General features: G+C 42.3%; 1 protein-coding gene and 1 pseudogene across 2 annotated transcripts in view; one reads left to right on the plus strand and one right to left on the minus strand.

Annotated features, from left to right (window-relative positions):
* The window catches only part of LOC148359118 (serine/threonine-protein phosphatase 2A 55 kDa regulatory subunit B beta isoform), a 103214-nt gene that overhangs the window by 33978 nt on the left and 54843 nt on the right, over positions 1-14393 (plus strand). The window lies entirely within an intron of this gene.
* LOC148359119 (U2 spliceosomal RNA) lies at positions 8308-8439 on the minus strand (annotated as a pseudogene).

Genomic DNA, 14393 nt, shown 5'->3' on the forward strand with positions numbered 1-14393 from the left:
GAGTATAAGGCCCACTGGACTATATCATTAAATACAATTTTTTTGGACATGCGCCTTATAGTTTGGAAAATCCGGTAATACAAGGTGGGGAATTGAAGAAGAGGAGGTGCAGGCCTGGCAGGTTATTTTAGGACGAGCTAGGATTTAATCTGGGTGGACAACAGCCTAAGCAAATAGGCGATAAATCTTCCAATCAGTCCATTGTAAACACGTAATGCCTTCTAAGCTTCTACATGAAGAAGGACCTTTTTTAGTTTGAGAATTAAGTCTGAATTAATCCTAGGGTGGATGAATGAATGAATGGACAAACGATGGAAGGGTGAGCTGCTGTCTGTCAGCATGCCCATTTCTCATATCATTCTAAAACATGGGTGTCCAACATGGTGCCAGTGGGCAGCAAGGAGCTAAGAACAGCTGTGGTGCCCACAAACCTGTTTTGAAAATAGCTGTATATATGTATATATATATAATATATATATATATATATATATATATATATACACATACAGTATGTATAATATACATATATATAATATATATATACATACAGGATATATAATATACATATATATAATATATATACCTGGCACGGCGACTGAGTGGTCAGCGCGTCTGCGGCACAGATCTGAGGTCATAAGATCAAATCCTCCTGTGCGGAGTTTTCATGTTCTCCCCGTGCTTGTGTGGGTTTCCTGTGGTCACTCCGGTTTCCTCCCATATTCCAAAACATGCATGTCAGGTTAATTGGCTGGTCCAGTTCAGGGTGTCCCCTCTCCACTGCCCGAAGATAGCTGGGATGGGTTCCAGCACCCCCGCGACCCTACTGAGTATAAGCGGTGCAGATAATGGATGGATGGATATGTACATATACCCATTAAGAATTAGCATGAATAGAAAACAGGAAATGAAAAATTAATCAATCATTATTAATTTGATCCATAATACACCAGGGCTGAATTTAAAGGGACAGTGTGTATTATCCAGGACCTACTAGTAATACGAAAAGGTAATTGATTTAAAAAACAGATTTAAATAATTTGCGAACAACGTCACGGAAGAATGCTTTTACCTTCCTTTAGGATCTAATAGAACCAATACATGTTGATAGGCACACCCCTTTGCCCAGGCATGTACATGAAATGACTGGTACCTGAAATTGTGGTTATTGGCGCTTTAGACCAGGGGTCTGAACTCAGATTTTCTTAGGAGGCTGCCAGAGTTAGGGACTGTGTGAGGTTGGGGAAATCGTTTTTTCACCCAAAAGTTCTAATAAGCAACTTCCGCTCTTCTCAAATATGTTTTTTTTTCAATTTCCTATACAAAAAGATATTTCAAAAATACATGCATAATTAGCATGGAAATCAATCAATTATTAATGATAAATTACCGTATTTTCCGCACTATATGGCGCACCGTGTTATAAGGCGCACCTTCAATGAATGATATATTTTAAAACTTTTGCCATACATAAGACGCACCCCATTATAAGGCGCTATAAGTGCATGCTGGTTTAAGATCAGGTAATTGTGCAATTTTGTAATTGTAATCCTGTGCAGTCCTTCGAGACATTTTTGTGATTAAGGGCTATTTACGGTAAATAAATGTGACTTGACTTGACTACAGTAGAGAATGTAGTTACGTTATGCAACCTCTAGATGTTGCCACGCTAAAGGGAATGTCAACAAAACATTCAAAAAGGTCAAACTTTATTGTTAACAAACAAGCTTTCCACAACTCCATTCACTCCCAAAATAAATAAACAGCCGTTTTATTATTTTCTCTGAGGTAAAGCATTTTTGTGACACATCTTTAACATCTTTGAACAACATCAAGGCATATCATTTTACTTTTCCTCCATTTAGTCAACACGCAAAAAAAAAACGTCTGATACTGTTATTTTAAATGAAACGTTAGTGCAATCGCAATAAAGTGACACTCGTATTGTGCAAAAACAACAAGTGCAAAACAATAACAATAAAGCAATAACATAATAACTGTAAAATGTAAAACGTAAACACACAAAAGAAAAACAAAGATCACTCTATAAGCTCCTCATCGACGAATCCCTCAAATTCTTCTTCTGCAGTGTTCGAATTGACCATCTCAGTGAATGGGCCATCCAACACGTCCGGCTCCGTTTCATCAAGGTCGTCATTAATTGAGTCAGTGTCGCTGATGTTGTCTGGCTGTTCGGGGACAATTCCCGTCTTCTTGAAAGCTCGGACCACAGTTGAGACTGATATATCAGCCCATGCATTTACGATCCACTGACTGATGGTGGCGTATGTCGCCCGGCGCTGTCTCCCCGTCTTGGTGAACGTGTGTTCGCCTTCAAATGCACGTATGAAAGAGAATCGTTGTTTAATATTTCCCAGTATGCACAGCGCGAAAAATGGAGTCGGCGGCTGTTTCTCGTAGTTGCGAGACCTTGCGAATTTAATATTGAGCCATATATAAGGAGCACTGTGTTATAAGGCGCATGGTCAGCTTTTGAAAAATTTTTAGACTTTTAGGTGCGCCTTATAGTGCGGAAAATACGGTAATCCATAATCTGCCAGGGCTGCATAAAAAAGGACAGTGTGTATTGTTTAGTGCCTCCCAGTGGTAAAAAAAATGGAATTCATTACACAAAGGAACTCGTTTTTAGTCATACGACATAATAGAGTGACATCTACTGGTCAAATAAAACACACTGTCCCCTTCATTTTCATATTAAGGCGCACTTACCAGCTCAGTAGCCTAGATGGTAGTGTGCCCGCTTTGAGACTGGGAGGTCGCTGGTTCGCGCCTCGACCGAGACATACCTAATTGGTATAATGGCGGCGCCCTCTGGCTGCGGCTGCATCGACCCGCTACAACGGGTCAGGTTTATCGACATTTCGTTCTGTGTACATTGTTACAAAGAATGACAATACAAAGGAAATTATTATTATTATTATTACTTCAAACTATCATCCGTAGGTCCGCAGTTGGCCCCCGGGCCCCTGCTTTAGACCAATAATTGTTCTCTTCTGTGAATGTGTGTGATTGTGTTATAGTCACAAAGCACGCCTGAGCCTCTTGATGATCTGCTTGTAATCTGGTTGATGGTTAATAGTTTCCTCATGTTCGACCTATCACTTGGGCAGGCTGCTAAAATCATCGATTTGATTTCTTGTTAGGAATGCCCTGCCTTTGGAGTAGCTAGTTACATATGCAGATTGGTTTATACATTTTCATGTCTGAGGTAGGCTGGGTAAAATTATGACAATTGTAACTTTAACTCATAAGCATTGACTTAGTGGGCCATATTTGCATTGTTTTAGAGCAGACCTGGGCACTCCGGTCCTGGAGGGCCATACGTCCTGCCAGATTTTGAAGTTTGCTCTTCTTTAACTCAGGTGATACAAATTATAACCTCGTTAGCAAGCTAGCAAGTGCTCGTTAACGATACTGGTGATTGGAATCACCTGTATTGGATCAGAGAAACCTCAAAAATCATGCAGAACATACGGACCTCCAGGACCGGAGTGCCCAGGTCTGTTTTAGAGCGTCCTTCCTTCCTTCCTTCCTTCCTTCCTTCCTTCCTTCCTTCCTTCCTTCCTTCCTTCCTTCCTTCCTTCCTTCCTTCCTTCCTTCCTTCCTTCCTTCCTTCCTTCCTTCCTTCCTTCCTTCCTTCCTTCCCCTCTATCCTCCTTTCTTTAGGCTTTTACAGTAAAGGAATATTGGTTATCGGCTTCCTCTTAACACTAAAGTTATCAGCCCTGAGAAACCCTTACCGGTCGATCCTTATTTCTAATCATTGTTCTTTTTGCTGGTTGCGTCAGAAGCCAGAGTTAGTGTCGTCTGCAACATGCACACAGCACAGTCGAGTGTTCAGTGGGGGGTGGACATCTTTGTTTGCACTGAGATGAAACTCAAAATCTTCTTCCAGTTGGCCTTTTCTGAGTGAGCGTCGCTCTCTTTCTCGGAGCGAAAGTGTTAGCAGGACACAGGTTGCAAACGGCTGGTTGGCCTTTGGTCCATCTGTGCTCCCCCAGGAAGCCAAGCCGACTTTTGTTACATTTTTATTGCTTTGGTTTACGACGCTCACAGCTAATCCATCACGGGTAGGCGTTGACGCGTCTGCTCGTCTTTTGCTAGCTTGGACTAAGTGAGATGAAGTCCAAGTGCTAGTTATGTTGTTCGCAAACGAAAAGGCTCTATGAACCTTCGCTTTGAAGCGTACAATAGGGGTTGACTCCCCACCAATCAGGCTTCTGTCGACGCGCTCTTCTTTTCTTAGGGATTCCATTTTGTTTTTCTCTATTTTTCTACTTGCCTTACACTGCCTTTCCCTTGATCACGGTCAGAACGGCTCTATGAGCCAGATCTTTAGAGTATACGACGGGAGCTGACTCCCCAACAATAACGAGGTGGCTCCCGTCAAGACACCTTTATTACTTTCTTTTGAGGGCGGACGTAATTGATCAATTTGCATTTATTTCAGGGCTTCTATCTTGTTACTTCTATTTTTCTGCTTGCCTTTTTCTGCCTTTTCCAAAAATGATGAGAAGTGTGACTGCTAGTGATGTGTCGTTCGCAAACAGAACGACTCAACGGGCCGACTCTTTAGAGTGATCAATTGCAGTTGGCCCTCCACTAATCAAGAGCTGGCTCCTGTCGACTTGCTTTCAATTTTTTCAGGGAATCTATCTTGTTTTTTTTTTTTTTTTTTTGCTCGCCTTTTGCTGCCTATAAAATCCGATTGATTATGTCTTTGGCAAACGGAACGGCTCTGTGAGCTGGCTCTTTGTAGTTTTTTTCTCTTCTGATTGGTAATTATGCATTTTTCTAGTGTCTTTTTCGTCTTTTTTCTTTTACCATTTCATTTTTTTAATGTACGTTTCATTTTAGTGGTTTTCATTTTCTTGCTTTTCTTCTTTTTTTCTGGTTTTAATTTTTTTTTGTCATGATTACCCAAGTGGAGCCACCTGGGGTAATCATCTGGCGCGCTGGAATGCGCTTCCTGATTGGTTTATGTTTCCTTTTTAAGCATGCTACGCGGAGACCTCTTCGTCGGAGGATACTTTTTACCCCGTTTGACTCGCCTGATTTTCCTGTGTATTTTTGACTTGTTTACCTGATTCTGCCTGCCTCCGATCCGACCTGCTTCCGTTCCACGCTACGATCTTCTCTCCAGTCCCGGTAAACTCGACCTGCTTCCGTCCCACGCTACGATTGGCTACGTGTCCCGAAGTTGTCTTCACGGCGTTGCTGCTGACGTTCGACGGTCATCGCGTCTCCCGCTAACCCCTACGCTTCCCCAAATAAAAGACTTGTAACGAACGCTCTGGGGTCTCCTGCTCTGTTCTGGTCCGCCCTGACAGAATCCTCCGACCAGAATGGACCCCGCGTTCGTACATCTGCCCCCTGACGACTATGAAAGCCAGAATCAGCAGCCCAATTCCTCTTTAGAATGTGCAGTTCGGCAAGTCATTTCCGACGTGGCGAAATTGGCTAAGGCACCTTCGGCCTTGTGACTGCGCAATGACTCCCATGCCTGCCTGTTCGACTCTCCGCGGCCTGCCAGTCCGATTCCGACTCCGCGGCCTGCCAGTCCGACTCCGACTCCGCGGCCTGCCAGTCCGACTCCGACTCCGCGGCCTGCCAGTCCGACTCCGACTCTCCGGTCTGCCAGTCCGACTCCGACTCTCCGGTCTGCCACTCCGACTCTGCTGCCTGCCAGTCCTGATTCCGACTCTCCTGATTCTCCTGTCCTGTTTGCCGGTTCTGAGTCGACTCTCCTGTCTTGCCGGTTCTGATTCTGCCTGTCCTGTTTTGCCGGTTCTGAGTCGACTCTCCTGTCTTGCCGGTTCTGATTCTGCCTGTCCTGAGTTGACTCTCCTGATTTACCTGTGTTTCCCTGTGACGTGTCTTGGGTTTATTTATGTATTTATTTTTCCTGGGGGACTTCTGGAGCCGTCCCTTGAGGGGCGGGTTCTGTCATGATTACCCAAGTGGAGCCACCTGGGGTAATCATCTGGCGCGCTGGAATGCGCTTCCTTATTGGTTTATGTTCCCTTTTTAAGCATGCTACGCGGAGACCTCTTCGTCGGAGGATACTTTTTACCCCGTTTGACTCGCCTGATTTTCCTGTGTATTTTTGACTTGTTTACCTGATTCTGCCTGCCTCCGATCCGACCTGCTTCCGTTCCACGCTACGATCTTCTCTCCAGTCCCGGTAAACTCGACCTGCTTCCGTCCTACGCTACGATTGGCTACGTGTCCCGAAGTTGTCTTCACGGCGTTGCTGCTGACGTTCGACGGTCATCGCGTCTCCCGCTAACCCTTACGCTTCCCCAAATAAAAGACTTGTAACGAACGCTCTGGGGTCTCCTGCTCTGTTCTGGTCCGCCCTGACATTTTTTGCTTTCGTTTATCCTATTTTGCTTTTTCTTTTTAATGTGGTTTCGCATTTTTTCATCCTTTTTTAGCTTTAAGTTATCCTTTTTCATCATTTTTCTCTTTCTTTGCAAAAGGCCGAGCAACAAAAAAAATGGAAAATGAAAAACGAACAATGGCGGTCGAATAATAAAAAATGTGCCTTTTAAAGGTTGAAATGCAAAAAAAAAAGGTTTGATCTTGAGATTCCTACCGAAAAAAACATAAATCATGAAATCTGTGATAGGATTCCTTGTACTCAGCACTTATACCATTAAATTAAAGTTGAGAATGCAAAATGTCCCTTACCATGAGTATTTTTAATACATTTCTATTTCTCGCCTTTGGTTATAAGACACAATACAGCAACAACTAGTCGTCAAATACAGTGGGACCTCGGTTATCGCGGTTAATGGGGACCAAAACCACCCGGGGTAAGTGAAAATCCGCGAAGTAGCGGCGCACCTTTAAAAAAAAAATGGAAAAATTATTATTATTATTTTTTAAAAATCTTATTATTATTATTTTTTAGACCCGGTTAATGGGGACCAAAACCACCCGCGAAAAGTGAAAATCTGCGAAGTAGCAACGCCCCTTCAAAAATGCTTAAAAAAAATATATATATATTTTTGATTTTTTCTTTATTGTTATTTTTTAATTATTTTATTTTATTAGTATTTTTTTTTAGACCTGCGAAGCTCTGAACCCGCGAACGTGGAACCACGAAGTAGTGACACCCCTTCAAAAATGCTAAAAAAAAAAAAAAAAAAATCATTTTATTTTATTATTATTATTTTTTAGGCCCGCGAAGCTCTGAATCCGCGAATGTCGAAGCGCGAAGTAGCGAGGTCCCACTGTCCCTTTTAAGCAGGGGTCTCCAACGTGGTGCCCGTGTGTTAGGTTAACCCCAACACTTGTAATAAAAACCTGCACTCAAAGAAGACACAGAGACGTAAGTATGACTTACTTGCAAGGAGAGATGACCATAGACTGCCTGTTACAGTCTACTAGACACTCTGAAAAAGTCTAGTTCGTCCTTGCCTTTTTATTGAATTAGGAACACCCTAATTTACATGTTTCTTCTGCTAAAGGGAGGGGGAGTGACAAAAAAAACAGTTTAAGATCTGTTTTCTCAACAACATCTTATCGTATCGAAACCTGTTTAAACTTACAACAACATTTTATCATATCAACAATATTACTACAATTGAACTAGGCGAGAATGGCACACTAAGCAAGAATATACACAGTATGCAACAGTAGAATAACTTATTTACAGTTTAAATCCATCACCGCGAACACGAGGTAGCCCACAGAAACACTTAAGCAGCGTGGAGACGGGTTCTAAAAATCTGCTCACCAGTGATGGGTCATTGCGATTTTCTAGTATATGTGATATCAAACTGACATGATGTTTTAGTGGTTGACTAAATACTAATAATTACAACCCGGGAATAACATAGTAAAGACATAGTTAGAACATAAGTTGTCCTTTTAGAAATGTACCGTAAAGGGCACACCGAAAATCCCTAAATTGGCAGAAATATGATTTACGCCTTGTATACAGCAAAATACGGTGGAAAGGATTTGAAATGCGTACACTGCTTATACGTATGCATTTCTACACAAGGTTTTTATGGTGTATTACCATAATTGTGCAATAATTGATCCATCCAAAAACATTGCCGACCAGATTCTCATTGCATTGCATTGTATGCAACTGGAGCCTGGGTTGAGGGAGTTAGAATGGGGTTTTTAAGGGTTATTGTTCTATCTTCGTTATTCATTATCCATTATCCGTTATCGGTCAGTTCATAATACGCTACAAAGCCTAGGAGCCGGGACACTTACTCTCAGCCAAAAGGCCAAGCTAAGGTCCTAGCCCTAAAGCCTTGCTGCGATCATTGCGAATGCACCGTTCCCGGAGGTACTGCAATACCGGGCCGATGCGTGGAGTGGACAGAGCAAGCTCTTATTCCATCTCCGGAATGCAAAAATCAAAGAATGCCAACATTTAACCACTCGACCACCAGTGATACAGATGACATGCGAAAAGGTTTTCTGTTTTATACTATCGTCACACTGTTTTCACTCACGGTGCCATAAACAAATGTTTGAGAATGGAGAGAACAGAAAGTCACCCTGAAAGATATAAACAAACACAAAAAAGCACAACATGAGAAACAACTCTTTAGTATATGTGTTGATGAATCCCAATTTGCCTCTATTTATATCTTCCAGAATGACTTTTTTGCTTTCTCCCTTCTCTAACATTTGTTTCTAGCACTGTGAGTAAAAACTGAGTTATAATGTGATAAATGATAATGCTTTTTCGTATGTCTACTGGTACGACTGGGAATCTAGGGGTGAGGTTTCGCGACCTGCGTTTGATTTTCATTGTACGGTAAACATGAATACAGTAGCTCGCGCTAATGGGTAACAAAAAGTAGCTCTAAATCTTCAAAAACGTGGTTTACTTCTGCTGCATAGCAAAAAAAAAATTGCAGAACTGTTTGAGCGCCAAAACAGCCAAGTCTTTCTCGAGAGCCGAGCTAAAAATGGATCTTAAAAAAAGGCAGAATTTCTCTCACTACTGACTCCGGAGTAGGAGATAAGAGCAGGTGTCTGGCTTCACGGGAAATCCTCATAATTCATCCACATGTTACTTTGGACCACACGCATGCACACAGAGACAGACAGGTCTCTAACGGGTGGTAAGGGAGCCCTCCCATCCCTCTCATCCCTCCATCCCTCTCATCCCTCCCATCCCTACCATCCCTCCCACACTAGCAGTCAGTGCTTGCCCAGAGCAGCAGGAGCCTGTAATGGTGTCACATTTTAATGATGTCAATGGCACTGACCTTTGCCTCCAACCAATCCTATGCCTGACTGAGTGCGGGGGCTGTTACATTGATGAGACTTGATGATAGTAACTATACTTGAAAAATATGTGGGCAAACTACGTCCCGTGGGCCGGGCCAGGCCAGCCAACAGAATATATCCGGCCTGCAAGACAAAGCTGAGAGAAACTCAAGAGAAAATAAAGCAGCATCATGTCAGACAATGACCTGCAGTTTTAAATATGTCCACCAGATGTCTCCACAGCTAAGCGCCACTTGCACTACCATTTATCAACCAGAGTATATTTGAGGAAACAAACCATTGCATTACACAATACAGGGCCATCTAGTGGTCAAATATTACACAATATACATTTAAAGCAGTGGTTCTCAAAAAGTGGGGCGGACCCTCCTGGGGGGGAGGTGGGGCAATGTTTTTGTCAAGGGGGAGCGTGGCCGTGTTTAACTTCAGGGGACTTTTTAATTTTTTTATTTATTTTTAATTTTCCCATAATAAAATGAAATCGCACCTTCGCTACATTAAGGGCAGTGCATTTTCAGTGTTTAAAAGTTTTGCATACATTTAGCCTCTATACAGTGCATTAAGCACAAATTATAAGCACTGAGTATGAAGTGTGGACACAAAGAGTAGCAGACCTTCAAAAACAGAATATTGCCAGTATTCCAGTTATGTAAAGCCAGGTAAATGCGCGCAATAATCCGATTATGATCTTAATCCAACTGTGATCATTCCAATTGCATTGTTTGGGTTAGTCCTTTGATGATCATCCAGATTATTGTCGTATAAAGTACTATGGGACCTGTAGTACAGAGCCAAATTATACACGCACACTAAAAAACCCTCATGAGTATTTGTTGATTTTTCCTGGAAATTTCCATTTAATTTTTTCATCCTTTGTCAAAAGTTACAAGGGGAAGTGACATCTATTAACGACATGATGTCACTCCTGCTTCTCACTTCTAATCAAAATACTTGCATCCAACTACATCTCAGTGGGCTCATTGAGGGGTTTAAGGTGGCACGTACTAAAGAGGCTCTACAGTATAGGGATCCCAAGGAAAGTAAGGTGTCATCATCTGAGATTGAAGCTAGAACCAGACGGAAGTGGAGAGCTGCGAAAGAAGTTGAGGTGGCAGTCACGCCTAAGGGAGAAAACACTAGTTGGGGTCTTGGCACCAGGGAAGGCAGGGCTGGGCTATTCCCTAAAGACACAAGTGAGCCAGGCCAGTTAAAGGGGAGACACCAGCTACTCCAAGTAGAGGTCTGAGCAGGCTAGCAGGACAATAGGACTCCAGCAGCAATGGGCATGGACAAGTTGGGATAACGCGTTACAGCACAAAGTGACCTGGTCAACCATTATGCAGGCAGACTTCTACTGTGTCCGTTTCCTTAATCAAGCAGCTTACAACGTCCTTCCAGGCCCACCAAACATACACGTGTGAGGGAAGAGCAAACACCCTCCTTTCCCCTTTTGCTCTAGAAGAGGCTCCTTGGAACACCTCCTGAGCAGTTCCTGGCTGATGATCGCTAACATTAGAGTCATGACCAGGTTTTGAAAGCAGTTGATGAGAGTGTTGTCTGGACAATCAGCACAAGAAAACACCATCAAGCCCAAAAGTCTCTTTTATATGAAGTCCATGCAATGCTTCATTTGATAAAAAAAACATTAATAGATAGGTAAGACTCCATTTTAAAAAATTTCATGCATCGAGAAGAAAATAATGCTAGATGGCTTGACTTGCTGTTAGATTGCTAATACCCTCACTAATTCTATTGCTTGCGGCTGAGGTGTGCCCAGAATTAGAATCCTTGGTCTCACTGCCATGAGGCAAGAGAATTGTGTTGCTCACTCTAATTCTGCAGATGCTCAGCATAATAGTTGTGTTAGTAATATTCATAACCTATTGTGAAAATTCAGCAATTTTGAAAAATAAATCCCAAAATTGTGAAGTTAAATGTAAAGAACTTGAACACTGAATATAACCATTTAATACATTTTTCATTTTATATTTGCATGATGATTGCCTATATACAATAATGACCCCCTCTTCCCCCCAATTTTCACACCCAATTTCTACGCTTTATGAAGGGAGACCCTCGTCCAAAGGAACACTTAGTAACGCGAGACCCCCGCATCTTTTTTGTGGCATCTCAGCTTTCTCCTGCCAAGGCAAACGCCCCGAGGCTACACTTTAGGATCCCGGCATGAAAAGAATTAGTCCACTGCACCCTCGGGTGCCATCCATTATTCACCGCCGAACGTTCATAACACATCGCGCCAGTCGAGCGGGTGAGCAGCTGTACGGCAAGCCGTGAACTTGGGCAAAGTCTCACTCCTTATTAGGCAGCTGTGTTTTTGCTCTGATTAGCTTTATTAAATCTGCACCTCCATGAAAATTTAATGAGTATTTATCCTAGTGTACCCTAGGCTCTAAAGCTACATTATTAGCATAGTTTTGCACTATAAGGTGCACCGGATTATAAGACACACAACCCCAAAAATAGTATTTTGTCACATATTTTTCATTAATAAGATGCACTGCTGCATGGAATTTAACTACAGTAAGAGCTACTGTATTTTTTCATTGCACATTTTCTACACGCGTATTTATTGGTACAGTGAATAATCGGTCGAAAAATGTCGCTAACCAAGTTGCAAAATATTTTATGCATAGGGAATCGAACCTATCGAATGGTAGAAGTGTCGAAAAGCTAGATCACTAGTGATATAGATAACAGACGTTTACCACACGTTCAGTTTTATATCATTATGATATTATTTTTACTCATGCCAGAAACAAATGTTGAGGAACAGGGAAAGTTTTCCTGAACGATCCAAATAAACTAAAAGAAATCACAACGAGGGAAAACTCTCTCGTGTATCTAAAGATGAAATCTTTCAAAATTCTGTGTTTTACATTTGTTACTGGCACCATGAGTAAAAATAGTGTGTAAATGATACAGAAAACTGTCGCCTTTTTGTATGTCATCTGTATCAATCTCAGTTTGGCTTACGGGGCTGGATCCAGACTTTATTTTCTCAGATGGTCCGGATCAATAAAAAAATTATTAGTATAGAAATAATTCGTTCAATGCTTTATGGTTCAGCCTACATTTGTAGCCTACCCTACAAATTATAATCACATACGTAAAGGAATATTTTCTAAGAGCAACACATTACTTATAAACCATGGAAAAAATATTTCTATGTCTGACAATGAATGTGTTAACAAATTGTTTACTCTAACAATCGAATCAATGCAGCTTTACATCTGAACAAACTCACCACATTAAACAAACTCAAGGGGATCTATGAATAAAAATATGCTTGCCTCAATCGTCATACTGCTTTGAATTAAATACAAAAGAAATACAAGGAGAGTTTTAGCAGCAGACAGATAATAACATCGGATACAACTACCAGCCTGGGCCTACCAATGTTTTTTTATTGATCTTTGCAAACAAATGTTGTGCCATCACACTTGTTCCCTTCTCTCTCATTGCACTTACGCTACTGGCTCCTGAAACTTGGCTTTAAAGGCAAATGCCTTTACAATTACATTAATATTTGGTGTCAAATACTTGGTAGCAGCACATTTAACCCTTGGATGGGTTATTATTCTTCAAAATCTTTAAAAGGAAATTGTCATATTCCAGGTGTTCCTCATAAATCATGGTTATGACATGATGACATACTTATCCCCAGCATGGTATTATACCATAAATGCATTTCCAATTAATACTGTATGCATTTGCATTCATTTTTTTGGTTTGAACAAATTTATTGACACTAAAAACAGAAAACAATCATGACAATCTCAACAGCAATTAAGCACATTCACAATATTATATTCCAATATTACGTTTTTAACAGCAAACACAAAGTGAGGTTTGAACAAACCTTCTCGAAAATCAAACATATTCACAATTTCATTATATAACATCTTTGTTATTGTCAATAGATCCGTCCAGGCCAAAGTCGATTGTCCTCGGTCTGAACAAATCCACTGACACCAACAGCAGCAAAACAGCCATCAAGCATATTCACAATTTTTTTATATTTGACAATATGACGTGACGATATGACGTTTTAACATTTTTTTCTGACATATCCAACATCAATTAAACAATTTCAGAGTTATTTTCTTTTAACAGTAGTTAACCAGCGTGTAAAAGGCAATACTATTGTGCAAGGGCATAGCTCTGCCATCCCACCCTCCCAAGCAGCATTCTTCCAGTCCTCTGTGTGGGTCCTTTCCCTTCTGCGTGGGTCCTCTCCCTTCTGGGTTCCACAACCCAGGCCGTTGCTGCCGGGACTCCCACAGCGTAGCTCCGGCTCCCCCCTCCGGGTGGGTACAGACGAGTCTTCTCTATGGCTGCGTCCTAGGCCCGCAGCTCGCAGATTGTATGGTATCTGCAGCCATTTGGAGCACAGCCACGGGGGGGATCTGCCTGCACCTCCATACCAGCAGGTTTCTGGAGGTCCAGATGGCGTCCTTGATGGCGGCGAGAGTGAGCCAGTCCCTGGCAAAGTCGTTCCGATGCCTCCTCGACCGACTCACCCCGTAAAGCACGTACTGTGCATCAGGGACCTCTCCTGCTGGCAAGTCCGGGAACTTTCCTAGTTGTTCGGCCATTGTCCACAAGACCTTGGCAGCGCTGCACTCACAAAAAAGGTGCCTCACCGACTCCTGGGCGCCACAGCCAGGTCGAGGGCACGTCGAAGTCGCTGACATTCCTCGGTGGTGCATTACAGCTCTGACTGGGAGAACTTCATGAGCCACCATCCATGACAAGTCTCGTAGTCTGTTTGGGAGGGCAGGATGATTGACGTTGCTCCAAACCGTTGTGGATTCGCCAAACGCAAGCCCCCGCACAGGGCTTACTGTAGCTCGCTCTTGCACAATAGCAATAAGGGCCCTGTGGTTTTGTAAAGTGTGACATTCTTGTGTTTCCAAATCAAACTTCTTCAAAAAATCCCGAATAAAGAGATGTGTTGGTGGCAAGTTGAATGAAACTGGAATCAAACGATTGTTTGGTACAAGCTTTAGCTTCCGCAAATATGAGCCCATCCAAAACCGGGTCATTGCTTGACTTTTCGGGTTGTTGGGTGGGCCCACAGCGTTTTG

The sequence above is a fragment of the Urocampus carinirostris genome, chromosome 9 (assembly GCF_059441175.1).
Source record: "Urocampus carinirostris isolate Australia breed hairy pipefish chromosome 9, RoL_Ucar_1.0, whole genome shotgun sequence".
In the NCBI taxonomy this organism is placed as follows: domain Eukaryota; kingdom Metazoa; phylum Chordata; class Actinopteri; order Syngnathiformes; family Syngnathidae; genus Urocampus; species Urocampus carinirostris.